The sequence below is a fragment of the Chrysochloris asiatica genome, unplaced genomic scaffold (assembly GCF_000296735.1).
Source record: "Chrysochloris asiatica unplaced genomic scaffold, ChrAsi1.0 scaffold00242, whole genome shotgun sequence".
NCBI lineage: Eukaryota > Metazoa > Chordata > Mammalia > Afrosoricida > Chrysochloridae > Chrysochloris > Chrysochloris asiatica.
In genome coordinates, this window is record NW_006408760.1 from 1,416,089 (window position 1) to 1,425,570 (window position 9,482).

Consider the following 9,482-nt stretch of genomic DNA (forward strand, 5'->3'; position numbering starts at 1 on the left):
CAGCAGATTTGCCTAATGCAACAGGTCATTTGATTTCTTGACTGCTGCTTCCATGAGTGTTGATTGTGGATCCAAACAAAATGAAATCTTTGACAACTTCAATCTTCTCTCCATTTATCATGATGTTTTTTATTGGTCCAGTGATGAGAGTTTTTATTTTCTTTGCATTGAGGTATAACCCAAACCAAAAGCAGCAGTCTTTGATCTTCATCAGTAAGTATTTTAAGTCCTCTTCACTTTCAGCAAGCAAGGTTGTATCGTCTGCATATTGCAGGTTGTTAATGAGCCTTATTAACCTTATATGACAAAGTAGAAATGTCCCCTAGGGCTTTCAAGACTGTAATGTTTATGGAAGCAAACTACCCTATCTTTCCCCGGCAGAGTAGCTGATGGGTTTGAATCACCAACATTTTGGTTAGCTGCAGAGGGCTTTAAGCAATGTGTCATTGTTAAGTGTCATCAAATCGGTTCTGATTCATAGTGGCCCTACATAAGCGGCACGTCAGGACACCCATTGTTGTTACTGTTAGTGCCGTATAGTCACTTCCAACCCCCGTTAGAACTCCACATTTAGTAACACATGATATGAAATAATATGATAGATGCAGTCTTGGTGTGGCGCTGCAGTATAATGCACTAAACCACAGGGTCGGCAGTTCAAACTTGCCAGATGCCATCTCTTAGTCCCTCTCTTCCATAAATCTAGATTCCTCAGCTGCTCCCTTTCTCCATGTCCCCATCTCTGCCTCCATCTCTGGTGTTGCTGCTTCTCTGGATAAGGTTTCACATTCCACTTGTGCTCTTCTCCCTTAATGGTGTTAGGGTCCTTTGTTTCTGTATTGTAAGATTAACTACTCCCCCGTTTTTGTTATAAAACTTCTACTCTTACAATTGTGACAGTCGCAATTAGTCATGATAACAGTTACTCACCACTGAATCATAAGAATCTTATCCCCATCTCTTTTAACCAGACCCGTCTAGACAGATGAAAACTATTCAGTGGGGACTCTTTCTTTACCCACTCACTATTAAACTAAACTCCCCTTGAAACCTTGTAAGCCAGTCACTTCATGCCTTTATCACCCCTTCATTTTAGGTAGCCAATGTTTAAGTTGCCCATCCCTATCTACCCTGTGTACAGAGGGGATAGCATTGATACTTGATGTGAAGACTCCTTCCCTCTCTGTTGGTATTTACAGTTACTACCTCCATAAGTATAGGTCAAGTTCATCAAATTGTAGCAATTTATTCTTGTTTCCTTTATCAAAAATTGTTTCATTCTTTTTTTTAAATCTTCCTCTAGTCAAGTTCTGATTATCAAGCCATCGAAGCTATGTCGACAGGGTACTAGCTGCAAGTGTGGGTGTTCTTGTGTTGAATATCCTTTAATGTCTGTTTTCTGGTGGCATGTTCTCTATTTTTGATTGTCTAAAATTGTCATTATTTTAGCTTTTCTTTGTAAAAGATATTTTCTCCAATTGTAGAATCTAGGTTGGCAGTTATTTTCTTTTAGTACATTGAGGTCATCATTCATCTGTGTGCCGTTTTCCATTTTTGCTGTTGAAAAGTCAGATGCAGTCTAATTCTGTGGATCAGCCAGTTTTCACTAGATGATGCTGCAGAAACAGATAGCTTTTAAATATCATTGGCTTTCGACAACACAAGGTTTTTTCTAGCTCATAGTCCTATCTGCATTTCTCGAGTCACCTGCAGCCCCTATTTGAGATGTGCCATCTCCTTCCCAGTAGAGAAAAACCATCAGTGGCACAATCATGTGATGGATCCTGAAGCTTTTGCTGAGAAGTAGCATATATGTCACTTACCCTGTCATTGGGTGAAGCATGATGGCGGCAGAGTGGGGAAGGACCGTGATGCTCTCTCACAGGGCAAGGCAGCAAAGAGTTGGGACCGATAATATAATCTGTCATACTGTGGCTCTTTTGAAGAGCACTGTATCAGTTAGGGTCTATTCAGGAAAATATAAACCGTGCTAGATTTTTTTAAACAAAGCAGATATAGTACACAAGATGGATTGTTTACAGATTTGGGAGGGATGAAAGAATAAGAGAGGATGCTGAGGTTACCCAGGTATTCATAATGACAATAATTAGCTACCACCTTGTCTTGTTGTTGTTATTGTTAAGTGCGGTTGAGTCAGTTCTGACTCACAGGGACTTTTATAGGGTTTCTGAGAGTGGCTGGTGGGTTTGAACTGCTGACCTTGTGATTCAAATTGACCTTACAGGTCCAGTGCATTATGATTCAGTGGCACATCAGGACTCCACTCTGTTGTTAGGATTCTCTAAAGAAACAGGCCAGTGATAGATATTTTAAACCACATCGTTTCAAGTGTTGTCTCTATTCTAATCTCTCTTCCGCCTCTTCTTCTGGGATTGCAGTTAGACATATGTGAAGTTGTTTTTTTGTTTTTTTTTTAAATAAGCAGTTCTCTTATTCTAACTTCCATATCTCTAGCCTTTTTATCTGTATTTTCCATTCTTTTATCTCTATACTTTTTTTCTGGATACTTTCTTTTGACCTGTCTTCCTGTTTTCTAAACTTTCTTTGATCTTATCTAATTTTCTGTTAAACTTGTTGAGTTTGTTATTTTATTCTTGAATTTTTTTCAGTTATAGGCATTCTATTTCTTCCTTTTCCACATATGTTGTACAGTTTTATAGTTTCCAGTTTTCTAGTGAAATTTTCAAGTTTGGCATTGAACTTCTTGAACAAGGAAGTGTAACTGTTTTACATTCTGAAGTCTCTCTGGCTCTATTTCTGACAACTGTCACTTCTGACAACATTCGTTCAATGTTGTCTTGCTTCCTGAAGTATTTGGTTATTTTTGTACATTGGATATTGTGTTTGTGAAATTATTTGTAGAAATAATTTGAAACAGGATGATTTCGTCATTCACCAAAGAGACTTTTCTATTGTTTTTGCCAGGTGCCTGGGGGGATTGGCAAAATGAGATCATCTGAGTTCATATTTGGAGCATGATGTTTTCTGAGGCACCTGGATGACTCAAAGCTGGGCTACTATTCAGGTATGGACTAGTTTACTTTCAGTTCACCCTTACTTATGGGGTACAGTCTCTTGGTGCCTGAGACCAATGTGGGAGATAGTTGATCAATCAATCCCCCACCCTTGGCAGGCCCTAGACTTTGAGTTTTCTCTGTAGCTGTGCAAGGCCACCAGAAGAGCAGCTTGACCTCTCAACTACTGCTTTCCAAGTGGTAAATGCTTCCAGGGTAACTACAGCCTCAGGTATCTGGATCACCTCCTTGGAAGCCTGTGCTCTCCTAGAACTTAGTACAGCTAATCCACATTGTCTTGTCAGCTCTTTGATGTTTTTAAAGATGTGTGTGTATGAGGCATGCATGTGCAAGCTCTTAGAACATTTAACTAGTGTTGTTAGCAATCTTCAGCAGGAAGTTTTGTTGCTTACTAAAAGGGGAGGTCCCGGTATGTTTTCTCAAATAAACAGTGTGGAAGATGGATTAGAGATTGCAAGAGTGGTTGTGGGGAGAGCAGTTGTAGGAGAACAGATGCGTTAATACATGTGGAAGATGCTGAGAACTTTGTGGCTGTTGATGAGCCCTGGTGATGCAGTGTGTTAAACAATGGACTGCTAATCAAAAGATTGGTGGTTCAAATCTACCATCTGCTTCATGGGAGAAAATGAGGCTGTCTACTTCTGTAAAGATTTTCCTGCCTTGGGAACCCTATGAAGCAGTTCTACTCAGTCTTATGAGGTTGCTATGAGCTGGAATTGACTTGACTAGTGTTGCTTGGCTGAAAACTGGGCCACAAGGATGAGTCTTTGGGATGTTCAAGTGATGATATTCTATAGGAAGTTGCATGTTTGAGTCTGGAGTTCAGACACAGCTATATAAAAGTGGGTATCATCAACAGGTAAGGAGCTCTAGTAGCATAATGATTATGAATCAGGCTGTGAACCGCAAGGTCAGCAGTTTGAAATTACCAGCTGTCCCGTGGGAGAAAGATGAGACTTTCTGCTCCTGTAAAGATTTACAGCCTCAGAAACCCTGTAGAGGGTCGCTATGAGTTAGAACCGACTCCATGGCACATAACCATCACTGCCATCCTCAACAGGTAGGAAACATTTGACCCTGTGGTTGCCCTGAATAGAAATAGTTTAATTAGAATTTTTGTCAACACTTCTGATTTTGGGGGATCAAGAACACATTTTTATTTTTAACTTTTTATTGTGAATTGAGTGATGGTTTACAGTTAAGATCATCAGTTTTACATTCAGCAAATCATATACTTTGCTTCATCTCAATGATTGCAGTCCCTTCATGCAACAACAGGTATCTCACTTCTTCCCCGTGGCTCCTATTTCCCTCCCATCCACTTTCTCAACTCTGTCCTTAGGCAAATGTTGCCCTTTGGTCTTGAATGATTGATAATTCCATGGTGAGCACACCTTACGAGTGTTGTTGTCCTCCTTATCCACTGCTTGACTGAAAATTGGGCCATGTGGGTGAGTTCCTTTCCAGACCTGAAGGTTGGTCAATGGTCATCCATTCTCTTTCTGACCCGTCAGTCCAGACTTTATTTATACAATTTTGAGCTTTGTTCTATATTTTTTTGCCTCTCTATCAGGGACCTTCTAATGTGATCCCTTTCAGAGCAGTTGGTAGTGGTTGCTGGGTACCATTTATTTCTTCTGGTCTCAGAGCCATGGAGACTGATGAAGAAAATATTTTTGGAATAAGTTACATTAAAGCAAATGAACTTAGAGAGGCAGGGCTTGATGGTGGCTAGGGTGGAGGTGCAGTGAGGTTTGCCATCAGCAATACCACAGAATACCAGGTAAAGCAGATTCAGGGCAGAGCGCCAAAACTCAGAACCACATAGATAGTAATATTTAAAAGGTTTGAAGGCTTATAGCTAGTGGAACTTGTAGCAAAAGTAAGAAATCGCATACTTTTGAATCTGCCAGGCTCAGCGGCCGGAAGCCAACAACTTGGGTGAGAACAAATGGTAAGACCAAGTGGGGGAGCAGACACACCATGGAAAAATGCCACGGGAACCTCGGAGCAAAGGTGGACAATACACTTTGTCGGTTTTGCTTTGTTCTGATTTTCTTTTTTTATGGTGTCTGTTCATTTTTTGGTGTCTGTTTGCGCACCTCCATTCTGGTGACTAGAGGGGGTGCCTGAGTGAGTGGACACCCCCCACCCACACCACTGGTGGTTTCTTCTGCCACACATGTGCACAGATACTCTCAGCCCAAGAGTTGGCACTGAACTTTTTTTTTGTTTTTGTTTTTGTTTTTTTAATGTGGAAAAGCCAGAACAAGGGGCGTGGAGAGGGAAAGAGAGTTTAAACACAAAACAGGCCGAAAATTAAATTAAATCCTGAGATACACCATAACAACCAACAGTGGCATCTTGAAATCTCTCAGGCAGCTTTGAAGGCAAGAAGCTGAAAGAGGACATTAAAGTCATCCTCATATTAGGCTATGGATTTTTTTTTTCTCTCCCTCCTCTCCCTTTTCTGCGATTATAGACTACAGTATCTAGTCTAATTTTTTTTTTTTTTTCTTTTTTGCTTTTGCTGTTTTGCTGTTTTACGCTCCCCCTTCTACTCTGGGGGACTCTTTCTCTCCCTATATTACCCAAGATGAGACAGCAACTGCTGCCATATAGTTAAGCTACAATCACACTCTATAAAACACCAAAATCCAGGCAAGAACCAATACTAACTGCCATATACCAGGGAGGCAGACAATACCTGTGAAAGTTACTCTGAGTTAAGCAATAAGAAGAGTGAAAAGGGAAGCCCACATCTTGATCACATCTTCCTGGAAGCAATCAGAAAGCATAAAAAATACCAAAACACATACTCAATTAAGCACTAAGGCCACAGATAAACACTCAACATGTCCAAGAAGCAAAAGCAGATGACCATATCAGCACATGTCCATAAACAAGATAAAATGTCTGTGATAAATGACCTAGAGGTAGACCTGGACTCCATTCTGGAAGGCGGGCAGGCCTTAGAAATGCCTAAGAAGGAATTCAGAAAAATGATTATAAAATGTTTCAAAACAATTTACAATGGAGTTGAGAAAAATAAGGAAGAAGTCAGGAAAGCACTACAGGAACAATCAAATAAAGAAAATGGACTTTTTGATACAAGTTCAAATACAGTATTGTCAAACCATTTCTCCTTTTTTTCAGCATTCAAAAAAAAATTTTTTTTTTGAATTGTTTTCATGGATCTTATTTCTTTTCCATGTAATTTTATTCAATCTAAGCTTTAAAACAAGATTGATTTCTCCATTAGTCAGTTTGAGCTTTCCCTTGTGACCATGACTCCTATAAAGTTCAGTCTCCTGGGTCAGACTATGCAAATTTGTTTTTTGAAGATTTGGGTTCTCTGGCATTTTAAAGTCAATCATAAATTTTTACCATGTGCACATTCAGCTGTTAGTTTTATTTTGTGTTGTTGGATGGAAGAGTGATGGTTTATATAATTTTATAGGGAATTCAGGGGGAAAATGGTGAGCAGTCTTGTGAATAAGACAGAAAGAAATAGTTGGGAGAGTACCAGGAGATTGGGAGAGGGAATACTGGAAGAGGGAGAAAGGAAGGGAGGTGTGGAGAGAATGTCAGAATGAATGAATGAGAATGAGCAAACTTGGGTATGAAAAAACAAAAATTGAATCAATTCTGACTCACAGTCCCCTCAAGTGTTATAGAGTAGAGCTGAGTTCCATAGGGTTTTTCTTGGGCGTACTCGTGTGTCTCTGTAGAAAAGCATTCGACCGAAATGTCAGTTTGAACCACAAGACTGGCGGTTCAAACTCACCAGCCATTCCTTGGAAACCCTTTACAGGGGCGCTATGATTGGAACTCTGGTAGCGTAGTGGTTACAAATCGGGCTGTGAACCGTAAGGTCAGCAGTTCGAAACTACCAGCTCTTCCAAGGAAGAAAGATGAGGCTTTCTGCTCCCGTAAAGATTTACATCCTCGGAAACCCTGTACAGGGTTGCTATGAGTTGGAACCGACTCCACGGCACACATCAACAACATGATTGGTACCGAGTGTTACGGCGGGGTGGGTGCCTGCCGCGGGTGGAGGACAGTACGACATGGAGCCACGAAAGCTGGTTCTATCTGAGACGGGAGGGCTCAAACAGAATGGAACCCACTATTCCTTCTTACCTCCAGGGGACCAAGGTCTCCTCTCCGGGCTCCCCTAGCCCAGCCTGGAGAAGACGGACGTGGGGAGAGCGCAGGAAGTAGATGCTGATAGTATCCCACCGGCCCTCTGTCCAGGTTGCAGCCTCGGTCAGGGTTTATGGGACCTGGAGCGGCCTGCCTTGCTACCCTGCCCTGCCCGTGCCACACCCAAAACCCTTAGGACCTGTCCCCACTCAGTTACCTATCCTGTACTCTCAGTTTCATAGCTGTATGACTCCTCTGTAAGGTTGCGGGACACCCAGTTAAATTCCATAAACAATGAATTATTATGATGATGAAACACATTTTGTGGTGGTGAAATATGTAAAATAAGACAATTGCCATTTTAACCATTTTAAAGTGTACAATTCAGTGGCATAGATTACATTCACCTTGTTGTACAATCATTTCCAAAAGTTTTTCATCACCTGGGACAGAAACTCAGCTGTAAAACCCGGCAACAGATTGTTTTTCAATAAAAATCATTGGTTGTTTATCTGAAATGCATATTTAACTGGAAGTTCTATAATACTCTTCTGCCATCTTTTCTCCCTTCTATTTCCAGCCTTGACTCAGGCCACCTGAACCAAGGCAGCCCCCGCCCAGCAGGTCTGTCTGTCTCCCGCCCACTCTCTTTTCTGGGCCATGTCCCACACCCATCACCAGTTATGGGGTCAATGCATATCTCTGATCATGCCACCTAACACCCCTCAAATGTCTACTTCCATAAGTGGCAAACTAAAAATCTCAGAACCCACTGCTGCTGATTCATTTCCGACACAGTGACCCAGAAGACAGAGTGGAAGTGTCCCATAGGGTTTCCAAGGATGCAGATCTTTACAGAAGCAGACTGCCTCATGTTTGAACCACTGATTTATGATTAGCAGCTGAGCTCTTTAACCACTGTGCCAGCAGGAGTCCTGGATTGCAAACTAAAGACCCTGAAAGGTATTGTTTGGTCCACACAATGCTGAATCCTTTTTGACCCCAGTCAGGAAATTTACCTTAAAGACTGGATTTCTAGCTTCTCTTTTTTTAAAAATGTGAAGTTCTGGACTAAACGGTTGCTGACGCAGCAGGCTGTTTGTGATCCTTCAGGTCTCCAGCCAAAGTTATGGAGGTAAGGCTTCAAACCAGCAAGACTTCTGTACTTTCCACCCACCTGTATTTGTATATTTGAGGCTCCATTACCATGTTCAAGGTATGCTTGGTCCAGGGCTCCATTCTGAAGAAAGTGCTAGAGGCACTCTAGGACCTCATCATGAGGCCTGCTTGGACATCAGCTTGGGCAGCGTGAATCTTCAGAGTGTGGATTAGTCCCACGTCTCCCTTGTGCAGCTCACTCTGAGCCCTGAGGGCTTCCACATCTCCCGCTGCAACTGCAACCTGGTCATGGGCGTGAACCTCACCAGCATGTCCCACATAGTAAAATGTGCTGGCAACAAAGACATTATTCCATTAAGGGCTGAAGATTATGCGGACTCCTTGGCACTAGGATTTGAAGCACCAAACCAAGCAAAAGTTGCAGACTATAAAATGAAGTTAATGGATCTAGATGTTGAAAAACTTGGAATTCCAGAGCAAGAGTACAGCTGTGTAGTAAAGATGCCTTCTGGTGAATTTGCACATATATGCCAAGATCTCAGTCATATTGGAGATGCTGCTGTCATTTCCTGTGCAAAAGATGGAGGGAATTTGTCTGCAAGTGGAGAACTTGGAAATGGAAACATTAAATCATCACAAACAAGTATGTTGATAAAGAGGCAGTTACCATAGAGATGAATGAACCAGTTCAGCTAACTTTTGCATTCACTTAGACACCTGAACTTCTTTACAAAAACCACTCCATTGTCTCCTACAGTTACACTCAGTATGCCTGATGATGCACACTTTGTTGTAGAGTATAAAATTACTGATATGGGACACTTAAAGTGCTATTTGGCTCCCAAGATCAAGAATGAGGAAGGATCCTAGACACGTTTAAAATCCAAAAAAACAAAGCTCTTTGGAATGGCTTCTGAGATGCCACCATATACTTAAGTCTTTCTGTCATCAAACTTGTACCTCTGAATAAATATGTACATATTTTCTGTAAATAACTTAATTTTTTCTGTACTCTCTAAAATTTGTCTGAAGAATAGAAGTCCAAAGTCAAATCTGCTCTCGTTAACCTGGAAATATTTCTGCTTAATTTAGAAGTGCTCTTAAGCTTTTTATAATAAAAGAGTCTTGACTAAATATAGTTTTAATTAAGGGTATTTTCAA

General features: G+C 41.2%; 1 pseudogene; it reads left to right on the forward strand.

Moving 5' to 3' along the window:
• The first annotated feature begins 8,409 nt into the window (after positions 1-8,409).
• Positions 8,410-9,191, forward strand: LOC102829525 (annotated as a pseudogene).
• The last annotated feature ends 291 nt before the right edge of the window (positions 9,192-9,482 follow it).